The sequence below is a fragment of the Schistocerca americana genome, chromosome 11, assembly GCF_021461395.2.
Source record: "Schistocerca americana isolate TAMUIC-IGC-003095 chromosome 11, iqSchAmer2.1, whole genome shotgun sequence".
NCBI lineage: Eukaryota > Metazoa > Arthropoda > Insecta > Orthoptera > Acrididae > Schistocerca > Schistocerca americana.
Window position 1 is genome coordinate 181,953,845 of NC_060129.1, and position 27,808 is coordinate 181,981,652.

At 43.6% G+C, this 27,808-nt stretch overlaps 1 protein-coding gene and 4 non-coding genes across 5 annotated transcripts in view; 3 read left to right on the forward strand and 2 right to left on the reverse strand.

Annotated features, from left to right (window-relative positions):
* LOC124554025 (ankyrin repeat domain-containing protein 17-like) overlaps positions 1-15,586 on the reverse strand; it is a 41,956-nt gene extending 26,370 nt beyond the window's left edge. Inside the window, exon 1 of the mRNA XM_047128051.1 lies at positions 15,524-15,586. The gene's annotated coding sequence lies outside the window, so the exon portion shown is untranslated. The remainder of the gene's footprint in view (positions 1-15,523) is intronic.
* Trnat-agu lies at positions 280-353 on the reverse strand. The gene has a single exon. It is a non-coding gene; the product is annotated as a tRNA-Thr (tRNA).
* Positions 14,450-14,524, forward strand: Trnas-cga. Its single transcript has one exon. It is a non-coding gene; the product is annotated as a tRNA-Ser (tRNA).
* Trnas-cga lies at positions 14,751-14,825 on the forward strand. The gene has a single exon. It is a non-coding gene; the product is annotated as a tRNA-Ser (tRNA).
* On the forward strand, positions 15,052-15,126 carry Trnas-cga. Its single transcript has one exon. It is a non-coding gene; the product is annotated as a tRNA-Ser (tRNA).
* Positions 15,587-27,808: the final 12,222 nt, after the last annotated feature.

Genomic DNA, 27,808 nt, shown 5'->3' on the forward strand with positions numbered 1-27,808 from the left:
ACAAAGAAATGCCCAATGATACAAAAAAGTGCTTCTATTATTCACAGATAACAGTTACGTTGAAGGTACCAGGAACAATGCCAGTGCCTTGGAAATTACAAAAAGGACGACTTGGTTCTTAATAGGGTGTGTGATCACCACAGATGGCAACATAAGCTCTGCAACGTATTCCAATACTATGTAAATTAAAGGAGGAAGGGGGAGGGAGGAAATGAAAATGACTATTGATATCAGCTGCCTCAAGACTTTGTGCAACATCAGTGGCAACGATTGAAAGTGTGTGCCAGACTGGGATTCGAACCCGGGACCTCCTGCTTACTAGGCAATTGCATTAACCACTGTGCCATCCAGACACAGTGTTTATCGCAGTTGTGCAGGCTGTCTCGTCACGCTTCTTGGCCGACCTATCTGCCGTGTTTCTGCGCATCCTCAATGATCATTACTTTGAGATTCTCACAGGAGGTTGGATATAACTGTGCATCAGCACTGAATGTGGTGAATACACTGCCGATGAAGGTTAATTAACTATATGGATGTGTGGCTTCTGATTTTTTGGACATGTCTGAAGGAACAGACACCACATATTGATATAATCTGGGAGGATTGCTTGTGGTACGACATTCCACTCCTCTACCAGCGTGGCTGGCAACTGCTGGCTGGCCATTTGTGCATGTTGCACTACAATATGTCTTTCCAATGCCTCACATATGTATTCAATGCAATTTAAGTTGGGGGAAAGGACAGACATGTCCACCTGCTGAATATCCTCTCGTTCTGAGAGCTTCTCCAGCTACACTGTTTGATGCAGTTGTGTATTGTCATCCATAAAATGAAGGCAGGACCGAATGCACCTCTGGAAAGACACACGTGGAGAAGGAGAACAATGACACAATAACATTGATCAATCAGTGTACCCTGTTCAAAGATACGCTGGTCAGTACATACAAGCAACGTTATCCCTCTCCACACCAAAATGCCTGAACCATGAACATGACCATGTTCCTGGGTGCATTAGATGTTCACACTTCTCGCCATGTAAGTGTCACTATGCAGACTAAATCTACTCTCATCAGAGAAGAGCGCGTGCCTACTCTCCTCATGGGTCCAGTACTTATGCTCTTGGCACCATCAGAAACGGTGTGGCCGATGTAATGGTACCAACGGAACAGAATGCACTGGTTGTCAGTCAAGGAGACCAACCCATGCAGTTGCTGTGCTACTGTGGAGTACGGGATTGTGTGCCTTGCAGTGCTTTTAAGTGTGTTTGCAACAGCAGTCACTGTTAGCGTTGAGCCTCTTCTTGCATGTTGCACAATGTTGCACCACGGTTGGCCACCTCGCCTCTCTCGGAAAGCAATGCCTGTGGTTTGGAATGCTCTCTATGCACTTGAAACAACGCTGTGCACAGTACCAAATTCTTGAGCTACACTTGTCACACTTTATCCTTTTTCTAGTTACCCAATGATCCTTCTCTGAGTGACGTAAATCAGACATTCGCTCTGGTCCATCTCTGACAACGCTTCCCAGTGTGAAGTAATTCAAATATTGCCTCCAGTCAATTCTGTAACGAAGAACATGACCACCACAACCACCACCACCACCACAGTGCACCGTAACCAATAGATAATTGGCACACATTGTATATTCCTGTTCCTTCAACATCCCCATTTGGGCTGCTGGTGTCACGATGGCCTCACTCTGTGTTAATGTCCAGCTTTCTATGCATGATCATGGGACCTTTGGCAACATACCTCTGCACTTTCATTCATTTCGATGGAGTATTAATTTGTTATGTTACTTTGTCCACCTCACCCTTAAGTTTTGCAGAGCAGTTTAGCTTGAGGTAGTGTACTGTGAAGAAAGTAGAAATGAAGCACAGACACCAACAAAACTTTATAAAAAGTAGACAGACGTTATTGGTTTGCACTCTACATAGGCAGATTTACACCGCATATATAGGAGAGATATGATGATACACAGGTGTCCACAGAGATTAATCAAGGGTGGGGCAAGAGTGTAAAATTTCCATTCTTGATATGATGAGTTTGTCACTTTTGAAACATCTCATGCTACAAAAACTAAATTTCATAGGTGACATGAAAACTTAATATATCTTAATGAACTGGTGGTAATGCTCACAATATAGAAATTAAATCTCTCTATTTCAGATTTCTGAGAGGGGTAAGGGTGACAAATGCCCTCTGTTGCCCACCTCTCTTACGGACAGGTTTCTGATGATGTCCCAGGTGTTTTAAGTAAAGCTGAACAAGATCTTGAATTCATGTTAAACAAAAGGAATAAGGTTATCTGCAAAAAAAAAAAAAAAAAAAAGTCTGAATGACAGAGCCCAGTTTGTGATGAAGGAGGACAAAAGAAATGTTGCTTACGTGTATGTGACAATCTAGTGGAGAAAGGTGACTCATTTACTTATTTACGTGTCTAAGACCTCAGGTGTGGAAGAAGCAAAGACCAGACAAGCTGCTGAATTGCTCAAGGAAGCTGTGGTTTCAATAAAAAAAAGATATTAACGTCTTAAAGTAACAGCCTCAAACGACTGTAGCTTTCTGAAAGAGTGGCCTGGACTTTGGGGCTGAAGAAAGGAGAAGACTGAATTTTTTTGAGGTCTGTTGTTACGAGTGGGTACTGACAATCACATAGCCTCATAAGATGACAAGTGATGAAGTCCTTGCAAGAGTGGGAGATAAGGAGAGTGTAAGAAATACTACTGTAAAGCAAAGGTCAGATTCTATAAGGATAGAAACTGAAGGAATGAAATACAATTTGGGACTTAAAACTGTGTCTCGTGATTACTAGCCATTACACCTTTCACTGCTTCCGCTTCTTTCTCTATCGAGGATGAAGTTGAGAAATCGCAGTTCCATCAGATCAAAATATCAGATTGTTGGTCACCTACTGAAACATGACGAGAACCAAAACCGAATCATAAACGGATATGTCAATGAAAAAAAATAGACGAATACGCAAATGAAACACACCGCTCATAATACATGAAAGTGAAGAAGAAGGAAGAAAGACGTGAATACGAGATCTTTTGCCAACCCATTCTAGAACTGAGCACTCAAGAAAAAGTTCTTTCAAACACTCTAGAGTAGGAAGCTAAGTAACTGATATTGCAGTATCTTATCTCTCAATTCCCTGTATCAACTTTACGTATCGTATGTCAGCATTTCAGATTATCTCAGTCATATCACTTTAACAGTGATGATCTGTATGTTTCTAATAATCACACTGTTATACAATCCTGCCGGCGGAACATCTGCAACTGAGCACTATACCAGAGGTTGGAAATACCGAAAGAGTTGTAAGATTCTTTTATTTAGACCACGAGCGGAAAAACATGCTTTGCGCTTGCTCGTAAACCCCCGCGTCCCGTACTCGTCCACCGCGGCGCTCGGGGGTAACAGCACGAAGTTATAACACCTGATGATGGGCGTATAAGAGCCCGAAACAGGTCATATTCCAAATAAAATAACCTTAAAGCTGTAACGGTATTTTCAACCTTCAGTCACACTGTTATTTGTCGTAGCCCACGCCGTCTTTCGGCTTAGAGCTTTCCTTCTCACTCGGTCATTACCAGCGATTGTTATTTTGCCACATGCGTGATTTCAACCTGGCACAGCCGATGCGATATTTGATGTGCGCTGCTTCACAACAGAAGCCAGACTGTTCTGTCCACTCGCTGTGGCAACTGTGAACTGGCTGGCATTTACTCGCCCACGCCAAGCTTTGAAAGCCAGATACAAGGCATGTCAGGACAAACATAGACCAATGTACAGTGCCGAAAATATGCCGCTCTCCTAGATTGAAGCCTTAATTATTCAGTTCCTTGCAACAATGACTATTCAGAGTCCAACAAATAAATTCCATGTTGTCTCCGTATTCACAGCAACTTTTACACACTGAACCCCTTTAGTGCGAAGTCGCAAAAGGCAATGATGTTCGCGGTAGTAAGCTCCTCACATACAACATGTGAACAAAAGTATCCGGACACCCCCAAAAACATAAGTTTTTCATATTACGTCCATTGTGCTGCCACCTGCTGCCAGGTGCTTCATATCAGCCACCTCAGTAGTCATTATACATTGTGGATGAGCAGAATGGGGCGCTCCGCGGAACTCACGGATTCGAATGTGGTCAGCTGATTGGATGTCACTTGTGTCACACGTCTGTATGCGAGATTTCCACACTCCTAAACGTCCCTAGGTCCACTGCTTCCGGTGCGATAGTGAAGTGGATACGTGAAGGGACACGTACAGCACAAAAGCGTACAGGCCGACTTCGTCTGTTGATTGACAGAAACCTCCGAATGTTGAAGAGGGTCGTAATTTGTAATAGGCAGACATCTGTCCAGACTCTCACTCACGAATTCCAAACTGCATCTGCACCCACAGCAAGTACTATGACAGTTACGCGGAAGGTAAGAAAACTTGGATTTCATGGTCGAACGGCTGCTCATAAGCCCCACATCACGCCGGTAAATGCCAAACGACACCTCGCTAGATGTAAGGAGCGTAAGCACTGGACGATTGAACATTGGAAAAACGTTGAGTGGAGTAACGATCACGGTACACTATGCAGCGATCCGATGGCAGGGTGTGGGTCTGGCGAATGCCCGGTGAACGTCATCTGCCAGCGTGTGTAGTTCCAACACTAAAATTCGGAGGCTGTGGTGTTATGTTGCGGTCACATTTTTCCTGGAGGGAGCTTGCACCCCTTGTTGTTACGTGTGGCACTATCACAGCACAGGCCTACATCGATGATTTAAGCACCTTCTTGCTTCCCACTGTTGAAGAGCAATTCGGGGGTGACGATTGCATCTTTCAACACGATCGAGTACCTGTTCATAATGCACGACCTGTGGCGGAGTGATTACACGACAATAACATCCCTGTAACGGACTGGCCTGCATAGAGTCCTGACCTGAATCCTATAGAACAGCTTTGGGATGTTTTGGAACACCGACTTCGTGCCAGGGCTCACCGATCGACATCGATACCTCTCCCCAGTGCTGCAGTCCGTGAAGAATGGGCTGCCATTCCTCACGAAACCTTCCAGCACCAGATTCAACGTATGCCTGCGAAAGTGGAAGCTGTCATCAACGCTAAGGGTGGCCCAACCGATGAAAGACGCCACGAACTTGTAACTCATTTTCAGCCAGTTGTCCAGATATTTTTGATCACATAGTGTATTGTCAACCATCCAACCACAATATTCTTCGTACATACATATTTAAAGCGGACGGTGGTGAGACCTCAACTCGTATAATTTTTATTAAAAACGAAACTCCTCCAGCTGTACTTAAGATTTCATATTTATTTGGCTACTAGTTTCGACGTTCCGTCAACGCCATCTTCAGGCCCTATATAACACACCATACATGAAACAAACAATGTGACACATCAGTAGTCTATGAGCTAGTGTACAAATTAAATATGAACATATTATATAAAGGATGACTTCATTAAAAGTAGTTACATTTCGTTCATTTTCATTAAGATGCAATTTACCTTGACATTAGCCATTTATATGGTGTAAACAAGTACAAATGAGGTTATATATACACTGTCATATCTATTACAGATCAATACCAGTCATTTGACTAAAGTGGGGGTATATATAAGTCTAGGTGACAAACTGTTACTCTTAGAGATAATAATATAGGCGTGAAACAGTATTAAAATTGTGTTAAAAGCGAATAATGACAACCTAAACCCTTCTTTGTGTGCACTATTTAACTAACAGGAAGGAAAATATGCATTGCCAATCAGACATATGTAAGGTACGATTCCACGTTTATAAATAGTGAAAGGTGGGAAAGGTGGAATTACGTTTGCATAACACTGTATCGTCATCACTATAAAGTAACGAAGTGAAATAGGTTACTTAAACATCATTCATAACGATACGAAACACAAGTGGGGAGGAAGTGGAAGAATGGTATTAAACCCAGTTAATGTATTAAAAGGCAGTCAATGGCGTAAAATAAATGCACATGAGTCACTTCTTGAATCTACTCATTCCAACAAGAGAAATGTAAGCTAACGTACCACCAAAATGTACCATTTCAATGTCGGTGACTCATTTATGGCCGAAACCCAGGTCTAAAACAATCTAATTCTAATAAGCCTGCACAAGTAAAAGAACGATAAAGAACATAAAAGTGCTCCAAATACATGTAAACAGGGTGTTGTCAGTCAAAACCGTTCGTCACATGTGTAAAATACTTGTAGTTCCTCTAGTAACGAATTACAAAAGTAGAGTGCACAGTAAGATATACAAAGTATAACTCTCGCATTGTTGTCCGTAATCCAGCCAAGGGTTGACAAAAGTCAGCAACAATCATTGGGCCGGTCAGAGTGGCCGTGCGGTTCTAGGCGCTTCAGTCTGGAACCGCGAGACCACTACGGTCGCAGGTTCGAATCCTGCCTCGAACATGGATGTGTGTGCTGTCCTTAGGTTAGTTAGGTTTAAGTAGTTCTAAGTTCTAGGGGACTGATGATCTCAGATGTTAAGTCCCATAGTGCTCAGAGCGATTTGAACCATTTTTTTAACAATCATTGAAACGGCTAATCACCCACTTACTTGGACGACTAAAGTCTAACATTTATATCACCACTACACCATAAGTACTCACTCATTTCTCCTATCCTTATAAACCTCTTCTTGCATATATGACTCAGTGTTACTATCCAGTGTTATCCTAATCATTTGATGGGCGTTTTATTCAGAATAATTTTACCCTCACTTTCATCATCGTTCTCGTAAATGTGTGGAAAGTGAATACAGGGTGTTACAAAAAGGTACGGCCAAACTTTCAGGAAACATTCCTCACACACAATGAAATAAAATATGTTATGTGGACATGTGTCCGGAAACGCTTACTTTGCATGTTAGAACTCATTTTATTACTTCTCTTCAAATCACATTAATCATGGAATGGAAACACAGCAACAGAGCGTACCAGCGTGACTTCAAACAATTTGTTACAGGAAATGTTCAAAATGTCCTCCGTTAGCGAGGATACGTGCATCCACCCTCCGTCGCACGGAATCCCTGATGCGCTGATGCAGCCCTGGAGAATGGCGTATTGTATCACAGCCGTCCACAATACGAACACGAAGAGTCTCTACATTCGGTACCGGGGTTGCGTAGACAAGAGCTTTCAAATGTCCCCATAAATGAAAGTCAAGAGCGTTGAGGTCAGGATAGCGTGGAGGCCATGGAATTGGTCCGCCTCTACCAATCCGTCGGCCACCGAATCTGCTGTTGAGAAGCGTACGAACACTTCGACTGAAATGTGCAGGAGCTCCATCGTGCATGAACAACATGTTGTGTCGTACTTGTAAAGGCACATGTTCTAGCAGCACAGGTAGAATATCCCGTATGAAATCATGATAACGTGCTCCATTGAGCGTAGGTGGATGAACATGGAACCCAATCGAGTCATTACCAACAATGCCTGCCCAAACATTGACAGAAAATCTGTGTCGATGACGTGATTGCACAATTGCGTGCGGATTCTTGTCAGCCCGCACATGTTGATTGTGAAAATTTACAATCCGATCACGTTGGAATGAAGCCTCATCCGTAAAGAGAACATTTGCACTGAAATGAGGATTGACACATTGTCGGATGAACCGTTCACAGAAGTGTACCCGTGGAGGACAATCAGCTGCTGATAGTGCCTGCACACGCTGTACACGGTACGGAAACAACTGCTTCTCCCGTAGCACTCACCATACAGTGACGTGGTCAACGTTACCTTGTACAGCAGCAACTTCTCTGACGCTGACATTAGGGTTATCAACTGCACGAAGAATTGCCTCGTCCATTGCAGGTGTCCTCGTCGTTCTAGGGAAGCCCAGTCGCGAGTCATAGGCTGGAATGTTCCGTGCTCCCTAAGACGCCGATCAATTGCTTCGAACGTCTTCCTGTCGGCACACCTTCGTTCTGGAAATCTGTCTCGATACAAACGTACCGCGCCACGGCTATTGCCCCGTGCTAATCCATACATCAAATGGGCATCTGCCAACTCCGCATTTGTAAACATTGCACTGACTGCAAAACCACGTTCGTGATGAACACTAACCTGTTGATGCTACGTACTGATGTGCTTGATGCTAGTACTGTAGAGCAATGAGTCGCATGTCAACACAAGCACCGAAGTCAACATTACCTTCCTTCAATTGGGCCAACTGGCGAGGAAGTACAGTACATACTGACGAAACTAAAATGAGCTCTAACATGGAAATTAAACGTTTCCGGACACATGTCCACATAACATCTTTTCTTTATTTGTGTGATGATTGTTTCCGGAAAGTTTGGCCGTACCTTTTTGTAACATCCTGTATATTTAAACTAGTAATTTTATACAAGAACAGGTTTATAAGGATAGGAGAAATGAGTGAGAACTTGTGGTGTAGTGATGATATAAATGTTAGAGGTCGTCCAAGTAAGTGGGCGATTAGGCGTTTCAATAATTGTTGCTGACTTTTGTCAATCCTTGGCTAGATTACGTATAACAATACGAGAGTTATACTTTGTATATCTTACTCTGCACTCTACTTTTGTAATTAGTTTCTAGAGGAACTACAGGTATTTTACACATGTGACGAACGGTTTTGACTGACAACACCCTGTTTACATGTATTTGGAGCACTTTTATGTTCTTGATGGTTCTTTTACTTATGCAGGCTTATTAGACTTAGATTGTTTTAGACCTGGGTTTCGGCTATAAATGAGTCACCGACATTGAAATGGTACATTTTGGTAGCATGTTAGCTTACATTTCTCTTGTTGGAATGAGTAGATTCAAGAAGTGACTCATGTGCATTTATTTCACACCATTGACTACCTTTTAATACATTAACTGGGTTCAATACCATTCTTTCACTTCCTCCCCACTTGTGTTTCGTATCGTTATGAAGTAACCTATTTCACTTCGTTACTTTATAGTGATGACGATACAGTGTTATGCAAACGTAATTCCACCTTTCCCACCTTTCACTATTTATAAACATGGAATCGTACCTTACATATGTCTGATTGGCAATGCATATTTTCCTTCCTGTTAGTTAAATAGTGCACACAAAGAAGGGTTTAGGCTATCATTATTCGCTTTTAACACAATTTTAATACTGTTTCACGCCTATATTATTATCTCTAAGAGTAAAAGTTTGTCACCTAGACTTATATATACCCCCACTTTAGTCAAATGTCTGGTATTGATCTGTAATGGATATTACAGTGTATATATAAGCTCATTTGTACTTGTTTACACCATATAAATGGCTAATGTCAAGGTAAATCGCATTTTAATGAAAATGAACGAAATGTAACTACTTTTAATGAAGTCATCCTTTATATAATATGTTCATATTTAATTTGTACACTAGCTCATAGACTACTGATGTGTCACATTGTTTGTTTCATGTATGGTGTGTTATATAGGGTCTGAAGATGGCGTTGACGGAACGTCGAAACTAGTAGCCAAATAAATATGAAATCTTAAGAACAGCTGGAGGAGCTTGATTTTTCAATATTAGCAGCCAGTGGCAACAGGGGGCGGAACTGGAGGTACCCAATTATGAGGACAGCATAACGCTACGGAGCATAGTTGAGCTGCTTATTCGACGAGGAACTCACAACAGTGCTACGGTGCTACTGGTGTTGATACAAAGCAGAGCAATGGAAACGATAATCAAAGCAAACATCATATTATACCTACATTTCGTGAAGAAGAAACCCAAGAAATTTCTGAGAGTCTCGAAGGAGTGACAGATGAAATATTAACGCTGAGTCATTGGAGTGTCGTATGGTGGAGTACTGAGCTTCCACACGAGAAGAGTTTGCAACAGTTGGTACCAGAAGTGCCGTAAACGTCCGTCCGCTGCAGGAAAATCGGTTCGCGCAAACCAGTGACGCTGCCCTGTAGAATCACCAGGAAGACAGGAACGCGCTGAAGTAACCGTGCACGAGCAGAAGTCGTCAGCTGCAGGTTGCAAGTCGGCCAGCGTCTTGCCAGGGAGTTCCTGCACAACATTCGCCGTGTCCTCAAGTCACCAAGTGAGACAGAGGCAGTGGCCGATAGAATGGCGGAATACAATTATGGTGTGCCTGCCTAGAGATTTAACTGAGTACCGTTAATTTGGAACTGTTCAAGTAGTACATCAAGACAGAAGTTTAGTTTCATTCCGACTTGAGTTCAGAGAACGTGTTTTAATTTGTGTTAATGGAACTCTAGTCAACGTAGGACATACAGGTTAACTTGCATTCTGCAGGTGCTGTAACCAACGTTACCTAAGTTGAGTAACATCTTTCACTGTTCAGTATCCTGTGTTACTTTCATTGTGTGTGTGTGTGTGCTGCCCTAGAACCCATGCACCCGTCCCACCAGGACCCCATTTTTGTCTTTTTCAGCGGCAGTGAGATTTCCATCGAACTGTCACACCCCCATTCCACAATAGCATACGTTCGGCTATGCAGACAACTACATGGAGAGTGCAACGATGACGACACGTGCTTAGCAAGTGAAAGTCACACTGAAACATCTGTCGAGCCACGTAGTTCATCATTGTTAAGGGATAGACAGCCTCAAATCTGGTCTGCAATGAAATGTAGTAAAGGACAAGAATTCTCCAAGGAGTGGGTATTATACATTATTACGTACATGCAAGATCGCCCTCAACATAGTGAAAAACAATTATGAACAGATTTCGAATAAGTCCACAGCAATATGAGTGTACAGTGCATTAGAGGAACTATGGATATTCAAGCGAGGACGAGGCCGAATCGTTACAAAACCTGGTGTTTGCGCGTTTCAAGGATGCTCAACTCAATTGACAGCCGGCCGGTGTGCCCGTGCTGTTCTAGGCGCTTCAGTCTGGAACCGCGTGACCGCTACGGTCGCAGGTTTGAATCCTGCCTCGGGCATGAATGTGTGTGATGTCCTTAGGTTAGTTAGGTTTAAGTAGTTGTAAGTTCTAGGGGACTTATGACCACAGATGTTGAGTCGCATAGTGCTCAGAGCCATACAATACAACTGACAGGATGTGCATGAAAGTGATCTGCTACGATATGCACATCAAATTGCGTGCGACATAAATTATAGTGATCTCAACGAAAGTTGTGGATGGGTCCATAACTTCAAACAGTTCTAGAGAATTGGAAGACATAAGATAACGAAATTTGAAATGAAGTGTCAACAGGACGATGCATGAGAAACTGCGGAATCGGCCCGAAAATTATTAGATGAGGTAAACAAACTTATCCCCTTGTTCAGTAAGGAATTTGTTTTCAGCTGCGACCAGACGCGATTTGAAGAGAACATGCATGTGAAAGGAACATAGGAAACAGAGGTACTATAACGGTTGCGGGCAGGCGTGTCAATTAGCATCATATTAATTAAAATCCGGGATAAATATACTTTATTTTGGAAGAATTAAAAGGGGGAAAGTAACACGAAACTTTAATAACTGCTCAGTGTTACTAAGAAGCAATATAATGAAAAGCAATAAAAAGCAAAGTAGCAAAGACCAAGCGGGACAGAAAGATATAGGGGCGCCTTTGCTTTTTAATACATATAAAAGAACATGTAACACATTATTGAGCTCTCTACCTTCAGTTATAGCGATCGGGCTAGTCGATGAAAAAGTGGTACGCGACTGCGAAATTTGTTAAGGAGATTATTTAAAGACTCTTCAAGCACGTTTAAAATACATTACGTGTGACGAAGTGATCAGAGACGTTTATTGTCGGGTGAAGTGAAAATGTTTCAGACAACATAATTCGAGCTTTGTGTTAGCTGGGAAAAATACTTTTTGGAAACTATTACGGTTGTGGAACCCACGAAAGTTGTACGCAACGGAAAGCTATAGTTTACGTAATTCTGCATTTTATAAAACTGTGAAACGCGTGTGCGCGGAACATTAAGAGAATCTTATCCTAGGAGAGTTGCGGGGATAACTAATACAAACAACGCGCCAGCATACAAATAGTTCGCTTGTTAACTACCAGATATTAATTAACGGGGACCTAAAATACTAAAAACAGTGCATACACCGTTAAAATGAACCTTGCGTGTGAAAGACAATCACATCGAACATTTCGAGAGCGAAGAATAGACATTTAAGTGCGGAATTGATAGCCTGGGTCGTGTCGATATTTGGACATTATATGACACGCGTTATTCAAAACACGATATCGACCATTTTAATACTGAAAAGAAGGATAGGATCATCACCCCCAATCCCGATTCATATTTCATATTTAGTTAGTGAAAAGAAATGTGTTAATAAACAAACTACATTTCAATTTTATCCACGATTTTGGCTTCATTACGTAGTCTTGACTACATGATAAACAATATCTGTGGAAGTTCTATACAACGTATAGTCATAATACTTGTTGTTGTTGTTGTGGTCTTCAGTCCTGAGACTGGTTTGATGCAGCTCTCCATGCTACTCTATCCTGTGCAAGCTTCTTCATCTCCCAGTACCTACTGCAACCTACATCCTTCTGAATCTGCTTAGTGTATTGATCTCTTGGTCTCCTTCTACGAATTTTACCCTCCACGCTGCCCTCCAATGCTAAATTTGTGATCTCTTGATGCCTCAGAAAATGTCCTACCAACCGATCCCTTCTTCTAGTCAAGTTGTGCCACAAACTTCTCTTCTCCCCAATCCTATTCAATACCTCCTCATTAGTTACGTGATCTACCCACCTTATCTTCAGCATTCTTCTGTAGCACCACATTTCGAAAGCTTCTATTCTCTTCTTGTCCAAACTATTTATCGTCCATGTTTCACTTCCATACATGGCTACACTCCATACAAATACTTTCAGAAACGACTTCCTGACACTTAAATCTATACTCGATGTTAACAAATTTCTCTTCTTCAGAAACGCTTTCCTTGCCATTGCCAGTCTACATTTTATATCCTCTCTACTTCGACCATCATCAGTTATTTTGCTCCCCAAATAGCAAAACTTCTTTACTACTTTAAGTGTCTCATTTCCTAATCTAATCCCCTCAGCATCACCCGATTTAATTTGACTACATTCCATTATCCTCGTTTTGCTTTTGTTGATGTTCATCTTATACCCTCCTTTCAAGACACTGTCCATTCCGTTCAACTGCTCTTCCAAGTCCTTTGCTGTCTCTGACAGAATTACAATGTCATCGGCGAACCTCAAAGTTTTTACTTCTTCTCCATGAATTTTAATACCTACTCCGAATTTTTCTTTTGTTTCCTTCACAGCTTGCTCAATATACAGATTGAATAACATCGGGGAGAGGTTACAACCCTGTCTCACTCCTTTCCCAACCACTGCTTCCCTTAATACTTAGCCAACCAATATTGTGGGACACCAAAAATGTAAAGGCATGAAATGGTCCTTACAGCGGACGTATAATGTGTGAGTGCGACGAACTACATTGAGAAACTGAACATCCATTACGTACTTGCATGTTTAGCTGCAAAAATGGTCCATGTCGGTACATCAGCATAGAGTTCGAATAGAATCGCTGGAACATTGCAAACCATTCAGATTAATCGAACATCTAAATACGCATAATGCTGGTATCACCAGGATGTGTTCTTTCTCCTCACCCGCGTGGCAGTAATTGAATTAAGAGTCAGCCGGGAATAACATTTAAATCAATTGACGCCCATTGAGCTAGCGTCACGAATTTTCAAACTTTCACTGCCATGTATGAATGCGAGTGACACCACGAGTGATAACGTCGATCGAGGGGTGTGGTCGTGATCGTATTGAATGACACTGAGCGGACACAGTACCAAGAGGATTTCAGAAGTAGAAACCAATGGTCTGCAGGAAGCAGTTAGTGGTATGTGTATGAGTGAGGAAGGCATCAGACATTAGCAAAACTTGGACACCATGACTGCGAATCTGACGAAAGAAGAAGTTGCTGGAAGCCATCGCACAATGTTCCTGTGCCAAGTACAGAGCTGCCACATACAGACTTAATTCAGTGCAGAAGTGGGAGAGGAATTAACGAATGAGAGAGAAATATAGCACGTGAATGAGATTTTCACTCTGCAGCGGAGTGTGCGCTGATATGAAACTCCCTGGCAGATTAAAACTGTGAGGACGGGGCGTGAGTCGTGCTTGGGTAGCTCAGTTGTTAGAGCGCTTGCCCGCGAAAGGCAAAGGTCCCGAGTTCGAGTCTCGGTCCGGCACACAGTTTTAATCTGCCAGGGAGTTTCATATCAGCGCACACTCCGCTGCAGAGTGAAAATCTCATTCTGGAAACATCCCCTAGGCTGTGGCTAAGCCATGTCTCCGCAATATCCATTCTTTCAGGAGTGCTAGTTCTGCAAGGTTCGCAGGAGAGCTTCTGTAAAGTTTGGAACGTAGGAGACGAGGTACAGGCAGAAGTAAAGCTGTGAGGACATGGCGTGAGTCGTGCTTGGGTAGCTCAGTTGGTAGAGCGCTTGCCCGCGAAAGGCAAAGGTCCCGAGTTCGAGTCTCGGTCCGGCACACAGTTTTAATCTGCCAGGGAGTTTCATATCAGCGCACACTCCGCTGCAGAGTGAAAATCTCATTCTGGAAACATCCCCTAGGCTGTGGCTAAGCCATGTCTCCGCAATATCCATTCTTTCAGGAGTGCTAGTTCTGCAAGGTTCGCAGGAGAGCTTCTGTAAAGTTTGGAACGTAGGAGACGAGGTACAGGCAGAAGTAAAGCTGTGAGGACATGGCGTGAGTCGTGCTTGGGTAGCTCAGTTGGTAGAGCGCTTGCCCGCGAAAGGCAAAGGTCCCGAGTTCGAGTCTCGGTCCGGCACACAGTTTTAATCTGCCAGGGAGTTTCATATCAGCGCACACTCCGCTGCAGAGTGAAAATCTCATTCTGGAAACATCCCCTAGGCTGTGGCTAAGCCATATCTCCGCATTATCCATTCTTTCAGGTGTGCTAGTTCTGCAAGGTTCGCAGGAGAGCTTCTGTAAAGTTTGTAAGGTAGGAGGCGAGGTACTGGCAGAAGTAAAGCTGTGAGGACGGGGCGTGAGTCGTGCTTGGGTAGCTCAGTTGGTAGAGCGCTTGCCCGCGAAAGGCAAAGGTCCCGAGTTCGAGTCTCGGTCCGGCACACAGTTTTAATCTGCCAGGGAGTTTCATATCAGCGCACACTCCGCTGCAGAGTGAAAATCTCATTCTGGAAACATCCCCTAGGCTGTGGCTAAGCCACGTTTCCGCAATATCCATTCTTTCAGGAGTGCTAGTTTTGCAAGCTTCGCAGGAGAGCTTCTGAAAAGTTTGGAAGGTAGGAGGCGAGGTACTGGCAGAAGTAAAGCTGTGAGGACGGGGCGTGAGTCGTGCTTGGGTAGCTCAGTTGTTAGAGCGCTCGCCCGCGAAAGGCAAAGGTCCCGAGTTCGAGTCTCGGTCCGGCACACAGTTTTAATCTGCCAGGGAGTTTCAAATATAGCACGTGTGAAGCTCACCAAAAAACGCGAGAGATTAAACAGGAGTAGCAGAGCATCCACTCACCTTAAAAGTCAGCAGCGGAGGCTGTCGTCAGGCACGGAAACGCTCTGTCAGCTGGCGTACTACCAGTGTAGGCTGGAGCAGCCCGTTCACCCGCTCCTTATATACACAAGTCAGAGGACGCTGCGGCCACGTGACGTCACCTGGCGTGACGGTAAGCAGGTGTCGCCTGCCTGCTCACCGCTTATCTGTACTGATTACCGTCAGGTGTGACAGTCTTGACATCACGTGTGCGCCCCGTGAGTACAACTTGCGTAATCCATCTATCGACTCGCATACCGATATTTGATTACCAGGAGTCCGAAATTTGATAAGGCCTTCAGTATGCTATCTTGGCGCTGCATGACAGAACATTCTGTCCCAAACTCAGTCTGAATCATATAAAACAATCAAGGTGAAAGGATGTCAATGATACGATTCGCTGAGTAAAAGTGAAGAAGAATTATAGTATGTGCTGAATGGAGTGAACAGTCTAACGGGAACAGAATATGGATTGAGAGTAAATCGAAGAAAGACGAAAGTAATGAGAAGTAGCAGAAATAAAAACAGTGAGAAACTTAACATCGGGATTGATGGTCACGAAGTAGATGAAGTTAGGGAATTATACTGCTTTGGCAGTAAAGTAACCAAAGACGCATGGAGCAAGGTGGACATCAAAAGCAGACTAGCAATGGCAAGAAAGGCATCCTGAACAAGAGAAGTCTGCTAGTACCAAAGATTAATTTGAGGGAGAAATTTCTGAGAATGCACTGGGTGTCCGAAAAGACTCCCTGATGACATAAATTGATAACTCAGGCTAGAAGTAAGATGCAATATGAAACTTGTGTCGAATTGTTTACAACTAACAAATTTTTTTCTGTTTTAGGTTCGCAGTACGTAAGTAGTGGATGAGGTGCAGTGCCCAAGAAGCCATGTTAACCAATCAGGAGAAGGCACAGTGTGTCCTGTGGTACCATGAGACACGACCACCGACTACAGTGTAGACACACTTCCAGACAACATTTGGAAGGAATCCACCTGATGTCAAGAGCATTAAAGCCTGGTATGAGAAGTTCAAGAACACAGGATCGGTTGCTGACCTTCCGAGGTCTGGTCGACCGAGAACCTCAGCAGACAGGGTGGAAGCTGTAAGGCAGTCTTTTCTGCAAAGTCCGAAGAAATCGGTGCGCAGGGCCTCACGTGAATTACAGATGCCGAAAAGCTCTCTCCGTGACGTTTTACACAAACGTTTATTGTTTCGCGCATACAAAGTGAAAATCGTTCAGACCTTGTTGCCCAATGACAGTACACGTCGATATGACTTTGCGGTCGAAATTCTATCACGTATGGAGGACCATGATGGTTATCTCAGACGAATTGCCTTTTCTGACAAAGCGACCTTTTTTGTCAATGGAGTACTGAATCGCCATAATGTGCACCGGAGGCAGTCCAAAGGTGAATGTTTGGTGCGCGCTATTGCACGATCGAATTATCGGGACATTCTTCTTCACTGAGGCTACCGTCACATATGCAGTGTATCTGGACATGTTGCAACTGTATGCTGTTCCTCAGCTGCTTCAGTATCACCCCGATGTCTTGTTTTAGCAAGACGGTGCACCGCCTCATTGGGGTTTGGACGTCCGTGCCTATCTCGATATGACCTTTCCTGGGCGATGGATTGGTCGCGATGGGCCAACGGTTTGGCCTCCACGCTCTCCTGACGTAACCCCATTAGACTTCTTTTTAGGGGTTATGGCAAGGACGAGGTCTACCGAACACGTGTACCAGATCTTGAAACCTTGCGGCAACGGATAACCACAGCCGTTGAATCGATCCCTCCAGTGATGTTGGCTAATGTGCGGACGGAAATTGAATATCGCCTAGATGTGCTACGTACTACCGAGGGTGCTCATGTGGAAGTTTACTAATGTGTGAAAAAAACTTTGATAGTTTGTAAACAATTAGACACCAGTTTCATATTTGTATCTTACTTCTAGCCTGAGTTATCAATTTATGTAATCAGGGAAAGATTTTTCGGACACCCTGTACGTTTGGAGCATAGGATTGTATTGTGGTGAAACATCGATTCTGGGAAAACCGGAACAGAAGAGAATCGAAACGTTTGAGATGTGATGCTACAGACGAATGTTGAAAATTAGGTGGACTGACAAGGTAAGGAATGAGGAGGTTCTGTACAGAGTCAGACAGGAAAGGAATATGTGGAAAACGCTGGCGAGGAGAAGGGACAAGATGGTAGGACAAATGTTAAGACGTCAGAGAATGACTTCTATGGTACTAGAGGGAGCTGTAGAGGGCAAAGACTGTAGAGGAAGAAAGAGATTGGAATACGTCCAGCAAATAATCGAGAACGCAGGCTGCGAGTGCTACTTTGATAGGAAGAGGTCGGCAGAGGAGAGGAATTTGTGACAGGCCGCATGAAACCAGTCAGAAGACCGATGACTCAAAAAAAAAAAAAAAAAAAAAAAGAAGAGAAGTGTTTTCGGATTATCCATATATGGATGGCGCTGTATTTTAGATGTTTGTTGGTCAATTCTGTTTGGCTCGAGTGAGCAGTGAGTACTCTGGTGTGGAACAGAGAAAATAGGACATGTATTGCAGAAATAATTTAATATTTTTCCCATAAAAATAAATTTTTTGACACTCTTGTCCAAAAACTCTGCATCAGGAATGTCACAAGATAACGAAAATTAACATATTGTGACTGTAAAGTATAGCAGAGAGCATATATGATGAGATTTTTAGTTGAATTTAGGCTTTACGTGTTGCCAAATTCGGCAGACAGCGCTGGCACCTCTGACTCTACCTTGACTGGGTAACAAAATGTGCCAACACGAGAGATGTATGGGTATGTCACTCAATGCAGCTTCAACTCTACGTGAGAAGTCGTCATTGGTCGTGCAGGACTTTCGACGATCCATGACCAAATGATTTCAGTGGTTCAGGAATCTCGACACGGACTGTCCAGGGCAGTACCCAAATACCCTCTGTACTGAGGAAGGTGAAAAATGCATTAGCAACATCTGGTGTTGCCCTATCCTGTTGAAAGACAGCATTACAGATGGCTCAAAAGTTGAGGACAGACACAGATCTTAAAAGTTCACAAATGCGGCACCTGCCATCCAATTTACAGACTATGCGAACCAGAGCTGATCGTGTTGCCTACTACGTAAATGTACCCCATACCAGCTCGCCAGGTGCTGTATCTGTATGATGGTGTTTGTTTTCCTCAGAGAGCCCAGACAGCGATACGTCCATCGTGGTGTTATGTGCAGAACCGGGATCCGTCTGAAAACATAACGTGTGCCGGCTAGGCAACTCTCTTTGCTGCTTTGTCAACGACACCTGCGACAACGCTAGCTGTGATAGCTATCATTGTCGCTGCTGACGTCGTCGCGCTTGTCATACTAATACCAGTCGTGCTGCAAACAGGCCCAACCGTGACACAACGTAAGTGAGATGGCTGCACGATGCTGCACAACCAAGCGAATGCTCTGACGTTTCTCCATTATATACGAGGCATAACGCAATCTTGTCACAAACAACAACATTCAACAGCGTTTTCAAGCAGCTCCTCAATTGGCCTCACAAGGGCTGAGTGCGCCACACATGCCAACAGCACTCGGCAGACCCAGACAGTGACGCATGCAAGTGTTAGCCCAGCCGGCCAGCGCTTAACCTCGGTGATCAGACGGGAACCAGTGCTGTCACTGCGGCAAGGCCGTTGGCTTTTATTCGCCTCCCATACTAATGTGACGTGTCTTCTCTTTCATTGCGATTCGTTGCATTTCCCTCTAGTATTTTTGCAATGCGAGTATAAAACTTCCTGGCAGATTAAAACTGTGTGCCGGACCGAGACTCAAACTCGGGACCTTTGCCTTTCGCGGGCAAGCGCTCTACCAACTGAGCTACCCAAGCACGACTCACGCCCGGTACTCAGAGCCTTCTGCTAGTACCTCGTCTCCTACCTTCCGAACTTTACACAAGCTCTCCTGCGAACCTTGCAGAACAAGCACTCCTGAAAGAAAGGATATTGTGGAGACATGGCTTAGCCACAGCCTTGGGGATGTTTCCAGAATGAGATTTTCACTCTGCAGCGGAGTGTGCGCTGATATGAAACTTCCTGGCAGATTAAAACTGTGTGCTGGACCGAGACTCGAACTCAGAACCTTTGCCTTTTGCGGGCAAGTGCTCTACCAACTGAGCTACCCAAGCACGACTCACGCTCCGTCCTCACAGCATTACTTCAGTCAGTACCTTGTCTCCTACCTTCCAAATTTCACAGCGAAATTTCCGGCGAAACCGTGCGACTTGGCGCAGTGGTTAGTACACTGGACTCGCATTCGGGAGAATGACGGTTCAAACCCGCATCTGGCCGTGCCCATCTAGATTTTCTATGATTTCCCTAAATCGCTTCAGGTAAACACCGGGATGGTTCCTGTGAAAAAGCACGACCGAATTTCTCCCCCATCCTTCCCTAATCCGATCGGACCGATGACCTCGTTGTTTGGGCCCTTCCCTCGAATCAACCTACCAACGGATCTCCTGCGAAATTTGGAAGACTGGCACTCCTGGGCGAAAGGACACTGCGGGGACATGGCTTAGCCACATTCTGGTGGATGTTTCCAGAATGAAATTTTTCTCGCTGCAGCGGAGCGTGCATACACTCCGCTGTAGCGCCAAAGTTTCTTTTTCTAATTCTTTATTTTTGGAAAGAAGAATGACACAGTATCAGTTACTGATATAAGAAGTGAGAAAGATTAGAAAACGAACATACCATAAAAACTGTGTAGTTTCGCTTAATTTACGTCGCTTATCAGATAAGGGCGTCTTTGGAGAGCGTTGGCACGTGACTTGCATCAGATTTCTGTAGCAAACAAGTCAGTTACCTTTATCAGACAATCCATCAAGCATCTCAAGTACCAGACACGTTATATTTTGTCTTTCGACAGTTTCACTTCTATCACAAGGAAAACAGTACGAGTTGAGATTAACTGCAGCTTGCACAACATGTTAACTCCAAACCTTTGATACCATGTCTTGTTTTATGTTCTTCTTTTTAGTAAAAGAGGTTAAAAAGAGTTCATAGAGAGGCAAGTCTGAAGCAAAATAGAAGAAGAACCGTAATGCCATAAAACTAGACAGTGAATTACATGTCTGAAGTTTCAATATTGCTACTCTGAAGTTAATGTCACCTGCATGTAGCTGGAGGAATCGTGAAAAAGAACAGTAAGGAAAGGCGTGTGTTTTAAAACCCGGCAACCCTACATGAACCGTATTTCACAGACGCTGCCCTACCAGGTCAACAGAGATGTGGCGTAGTTTTGCGGCATCGGAGCAAAAGTCGGAGCAGGAGGCTGGTCAGTAGTTTTTCTGGAGTGGTGTTTACGTAATTAAAGCTTCTACATAACAACAGCAGTATGTAGAATAATCTTGCTACGTAGTTAGAAAACAAAACATTGTTTTATTGTAAACTGCTTATGTAATTAACGATTACAGCATACATTACTGAAAATAAAAAGGAGTGGTGTTCTCTAAACTGATAGTATGCCAAGTATAGTATTAGACATTGCATTAAGCGTCGAAAGCTGCAATCCTTCACGAACTTTGGAGGAGTCGTTTCACAAATCAGTTTGTCAGTTTCTTTTGATTTAATACATAGCCTGTGCTATTTCTTATTTCCCGTCAAGAATCGTAACAAAGTCATCATTTCTTTGGTAGCTCGTAGCGCGGCGTCAGGGCCCAGGAAATGACCTGTGGGGGTCTCTGCAGACATCATGAGACTCTGGCATAAAATGGGGGTGATACGCGATTACAAGAACTCAGCAAGAGAGTTCTCACAGCCTCTGTCACCTCAATTCTCCAACTTCTTACGTACACGTGGTGCCCCTGTTAAACCGAGCAACTCAGCGGAAGGTTGGGTAACCAACCCCAGCGGGAAACTGAGTCGATGAGCAGATAGGAGTTGGAGGACAGTGGAAGGCAACGGGAAACCACCACTGAACTATCCCAAGAAAACTCCACGGCTTCGCTCAGCTCAAAATGTTCCGGAGTTTCAAGTTCCCCAATCGGATCTCTGGGGGGAACCAGGTTGAGAGGAGCTTCACGAAGAGTAAGATGGTGCAAAGAGAAGCACTGCATAGGAACATGGAATGTAAGATCCATGTATCAAGGAAAACTAGACACAGTGAAAAGAGAAATGGAGAAAATTAACATCGACATATTGGGAATAAGTGAAATGAGGTGGACTGGCATGGGAGAATTTGCTTCGGATGGCCATATGGTGTATTATTCTGGGCACGATAACAACAGAAGTAATGGAGTAGCCTACATAGTTAGTGATAAAGTGAGATAATCTGTAATGGAATGCAAATATAAAATGATAGAATGATGTCCATCAGACTTCAAGGTCAGCCCCTCAACATCACAGTAATTCAAGTTTATGCACCAACAACCGATGCTGAAAAGGAAATTATTGACCAGTTCTATGGGGATTTTACAAGAATTACTACTGTCAACACCAAAAAAGGATATCGTCTTCATAGTTGGAGATTGGAATGCAAAAGTGGGAAATCAAGCTGTAGAAGGTATAACAGGGATATATGGCCTTGGTACAACAAATGAAGCTGGACAGAGACTCCTAGAATGCTGCCAAGAAAATTCATTGATAATTACTAATACACTGTTTCAACTACAAAAACGACGCCTATATACCTGGATTTCGCCAGATGGCCTACACCGGAACCAATTTGATTACATACTTTGTAATCAGAGGTGGAAGAGCGCGGTTCAGTCAGCTACAACAAGACCTGGGGCTGACTGCGGATCAGATCATGAGCTCCTGATTGCAAAATTTCGGCTGAAACATCAGAATGTAGCAAAAAGTATCCCAACTTGCAGATACGACCTTAACTCTATACCTTCCGACTACGCTGTAGAGGTACAAAACAGATTTAATGTATTACAGCTGGAGGACAAAAGCTCGCAAGAGATGTGGACAGAAGTAGCTAATACTGTCAAGGAGGCCGCAGAGAAACACATTCCCAAGAAAAGGAACGGTAAGAAGGCTAGATGGCTATCAGTTGAGGCACTGCAAGTTGCAGAAGAACGAAGGAAAGCAAAAATTAAGGGAGATAGATCAGCTATGTTTGAATTAAATAAAGATTTTCAGAAATTAGCTAGAAGAGATAAAAATATATTCTTTAATGAACAGTGGAAGGAAGTTGAAGATAGTAACGGAATGGGGAAGACAAGAGATCTTTATAAGAACATTAGAGAAATTAAAGGAAAATTCCAGGCAAAAATTGGAATGATAAAAGATAGAAACGGGAAAGATCTGAGTGAAGCAGAGGATGTTAAGGAAAGATGGGCAGAATATGTAGAAGACCTATACAAGAAAGAACTGCATAATGACAGGGCTCCTACTGCTGATGTTAATGTTAATTTAGAACTAGAGCCAGATATTTTGGAGAGCGAAATCCAGTGGGCCCTTGAAAATATGGCTGATAACAAAACTAGTGGACATGATGAAATACCAGCAGAAAGTCACTGGAAAGGATGCAGTGAAAGTGCTGCACTCAATATGTCAAAAAATATGGATCACGCAGCAGTGGCCAGAAGACTGGAAAAGATCAGTATTCATCCCCATTCCAAAGAAGAGAAGTTCTAAAGAATGCTCAGATTACCGAACAATCGCACTTATTTCACATGCTAGCAAAGTTATGTTGAAAATCTTACAAAATAGACTTCGCCAATATCTAGATCGAGAGCTACCAGAAGAACAAACTGGATTTAGGAAAGGAAGAGGAACTAGAGATCAAATTGCTAACATTCGGTGGATTATGGAAAAAATGAGAGAATTCCAGAAAGATGTGTACCTCTGCTTTATTGACTACGCCAAAGCCTTTGGCTGCGTCGATCACAACAAATTATGGAACGTACTGAAAAACGTGGGTGTACCAGATCACCTCATTCATCTGATACGGAGTTTATACCTTGACCAAGAAGCCACGGTGAGAACTATGTATGGAACAACGAAATGGATAAAGATTCAGAAAGGGGTCCGGCAAGGCTGCTTACTGCCACCGTACTTATTCAATCTGCATGCAGAACATGTTATGAGGAATGCGAGGCTAGATGAAGGAGAAACAGGAATTAAAATAGCTGGAATAATTGTAAACAACCTCAAGTACGCGGATGATACGATCCTGTTGGCAGAAAGTGAAGAAGAATTAAGAACACTCTTACTGAAGGTGAAATACGAAAGTGAAATGGCCGGACTTATGCTGAATGTGAAGAAAACGAAAATTATGGCAACTACACCTACCAATTCGTGGGATATAGCAGGAGAAACCATGGAGGTAGTGACCACATTCAGTTATCTCGGTTCCCAGATCTCTGCTGATGGCGACTGCAGCCATGAAATCCGGAGACGCCTGTTGCTCGGTAGACAGGCGGTGTCAAACCTTGACAAGGTTATAAGGTCCAGAGATATAACACTAGCAACATAATCCGTATTGTGAGGGCTATGGACTTTCCAGTTGTGATGTATGGATGTGAGACCTGGACCATTAGAAAGGCTGAACGGCGAAGAATTGACTCCTTCGAATTGTGGTGTTAGAGGAAACTTCTTAGAGTACCATGGACTGCAAAAAGAACCAACAGATCAATATTGGAGCAAATAAAACCAGTTTTCTCCTTGGAAGGTCTAATGTTAGAACAAAGGCTTTGGACACACAATGCGAAGGCATGCCTCGCTGGAAATAACATTAATACTGTGGAAGATTGAAGGAACTAGAAGAAGAGGACGTCAGAGGATGAGAAGGATCGATGGCATCACAGAAGCAATGGGTTCCAACCTGGAAGGTCTACGGGAGAAAGTGCAAGACAGGAAAAAGTGGCGTGATTTGGTTCATGGGGTCACGAAGAGTCAGAACCGACTAAACGAATAGAGAGAGAGAGAGAGCGCGCTTCATTGGTGGACTGTGAAGTGACACTCACTTCATGTTCTGAGTTTTCTGAATTCTTCATAGCCGGCTGCTGTGGCCGAGCGGTTCTAGGCGCTTCAGTCCGGAACCGAGCTGCAGCTACGGTCACAGGCTCGAATCCTGCCTCGGGCATGATGTGTGTGATGTCCTTCGGTTAGTTAGGTTTAAGTAGTTCTAAGTCCAGGGGACTGATGACCTCAGATGTTAAGTCCCATAGTGCTGATATGGAGGGCCACGTGATCAGCACACCGCTCTCCCGGCCCTCTGTGAGTTTACAAGGCTGGAGCCGCTACTTCTCAGTCAAGTAGCTCCTCAGTTTGCCTCACAGGGGCTGAGTGCACCCCGCTTACCAACAGGCACTTGGCAGACCAGACGGTCACCCACCCAAGTTCTAGCCCAGCCCGGCAGCGCTTAACTTCGTTAATCTGACGGGAACCGGTGTTACCACTGCGGCAAGGCCGTTTGCAGGGCTATAGACACAGAGATGCTGAAAGAAACACAATTGTTTGTCAAGAGCACAATACATGAAGCTTCGAATGACTACTGTAACGGAATATTATCAAAGGAATTTTCGCAAAACTCGATAAAACTATGGTCATATGTACCTTATGTGGTACCAGGCACTCACAGGTCACTGTCATTGTCAGAGAGAGTGTTATCATTCTGTTCTGTGTTGGATACTTTCCATGGATCGAGTTCAAGTCTGGTAATTGTCTGCCTGGTCGGTCTGTACACTCTCTTTTCTCTGCATTGGAGCATATAATAGATGATGTGTAGTGTTAGCCTGTGTTGAGATTTGCCTTTTATCTGGCTCTCTAATGGATTCCCGCATGTCGTCGTGTGTCAATTGTGTTCATGTCCCCATATTTCTGTGCATTTTAGAAATAAATGGACAGTATTTTGGTTCAGATGGTTCAAATGGCTCTGAGCACTATGGGACTCAACTGCTGTGGTCATTAGTCCCCTAGAACTTAGAACTACTTAAACCTAACTAACCTAAGGACATCACACACATCCATGCCTGAGGCAGGATTCTAACCTGCGACCACAGCAGTCGCGCGGTGGTCAGTATTTTCCCCATAGGACCAAAGTCAGCTGAGTGAGAAGCATTCGTTGTGGAAGCATTGGGTAGAAGTCGTGTCGCGTTAAAAAGTGCACTATGCCTCGACTCGGGTCTACATGGCTTACTTGGAACCGCTCCCGGATGTCGGGGAGAAATGAGAACACTGTACCGCCTTTGACACTGATTGCCCCCCCCCCCCCCCCCTTACACTGCCATTGTTATCGTTGGCGGCTGTCCCTGAAATCTTCCCACATAATTTCCATTATTTCCACTAGTCTTTAAAATCTTAAACTTGGCTGGAGACAGCAAGTGTAATGTACTCTTCGGGAAGTAAAAGGTGAAAACACGTGCTGAAAGCCCCGTACAGTCGGAGCAGGGCCCTCCTTTGCCCTCCCCTAACCACTGTTCTGTTCTGATCGCTGTGAGACAAAGTCCGTAAAGTAGTGACTCCGAATTTTTCACGTGAAAACTCTGAAATTTTTTAAAAATAAAACAAACGTTATTAACATTCTATATACCACACCAAACACGAGCACCACGACATCTGCATCAGTCTGATGCCTTGGATTCATTGTCATCGATCATCCTCCTTTCTGTCCCGACTAGGCCGCAAGCGGTTTTTATCTTCTTCCAAAAGTTAAACAGCACCCTCAAGGACTTCACTTTGATAGTGAAGAAGTGATGGATGCAGAGGTGAGGTTATGGAACAACCAACAAAGTCAGACGTACTACAATGACGATCTCAACAAACTGTTCTCTTGTGGAGAGAAATGTGTTTGTCGCCATGGTGACTATAGTGAGAATTGAATATGCAGACGTGAAGAATAAAGCTGTAAGTTATTAGTAATGTTTGTTTTCAGAATGAGATTTTCACCCTGCGGCGGAGTGTGCGCTGATATGAAACTTCCTGGCAGATTGTGTACCGGACCGAGACTCAAAGTCGGGACCTTTGCCTTTCGCGGTCAAGTGCTCTACCAACTGAGCTACCCAAGCACGACTCACGCCCCGTCCTCACAGCTATACTTCTGCCAGTACCTCGTCTCCTACCTTCCAAACATTACAGAAGCTCTCCTGCGAACCATGTAGAACTAGCACTCCTGAAAGAAAGGATATTGCGGAGACATGGCTTAGCCACAGCCTTGGGGATCTTTCCAGAATGAGATTTTCACTCTGCAGCGGAGTGTGCGCTGATATGAAACTTCCTGGCATATTAAAACTGACGGGGCGTGAGTCGTGCTTGGGTAGCTCAGTTGGCAGAGCACTTGCCCGAGAAAGGCGAAGGTCCCAAGTTCGAGTCTCGGTCCAGCACACAGTTTTAATCTGCCAGGAAGTTTCAATGTTTGTTTTATTTAAAAAGCTTTCACCCTAGCAATACCAAAGTGTTTTCCATAACGCATACTGCCAAGGGGATGTACTTTATCCCCACCACAAGAAAGACAAATTTCGTTAACTTTTGTCAACTTCATCAACAACGTCATTTTTAAATAACGTTCTGACCAGTAGGTAAGGCCTAGAACCTGAAAATTTTTCGTAATGTGTACACAGAGAGCACCATATTTTTTTTTTTAATACAGTATTCGTTAACTACCATTGACTTTTGTTGACACCATACTTTTTAAAAATATGCAGTATAGTTATGTAAGAGATATCCTGAACATCAAAATATGAAAAACAAATTCACTGCGTAAAGCCACATTTAGTATTAAGACTTAAATTTTTGGGTTACATTCTACCGAAAAATACAAAAAAAAAGAAAAACATACAAAAACTGATATAAAAAAGTCATCAAAAGCAATAAATATTTCCTTCAATATTTTAAAATATACAGTAGATATATGAGTAGATTACAATATTTTTAAAAGGATGGCATGAAGATCGGTCGCCCTCTCCCCCCCCCCCCCAATATTACAAGGGTTACGAGTTTCACAAAAAAAAATTAAAGAGATAACACTTTTCAGTACGCCCTCAAACAAAGCTGGGTGATAGATTCGTTCAGTTTGCAGTAGCAGTCTGTTATTCTCTTGATGCTTGCGAGTTTTCCAGATTTCCTGCTTGATCAGTTGCATGTTTTAAGTGCCGGTTAATCGCCAGTGAATCGCCAGTATGTACCCCTAAGTATCATATTACGTGCTTTCTGTGAATACTTACATCGTGCAGTTTTACTATCGGGCTGCACTGTAGCTTTCCCTTCGGTAATACGTCTTTTTCTCTGGAGCCACAGTGTGCTTCCTTTTCATGCAT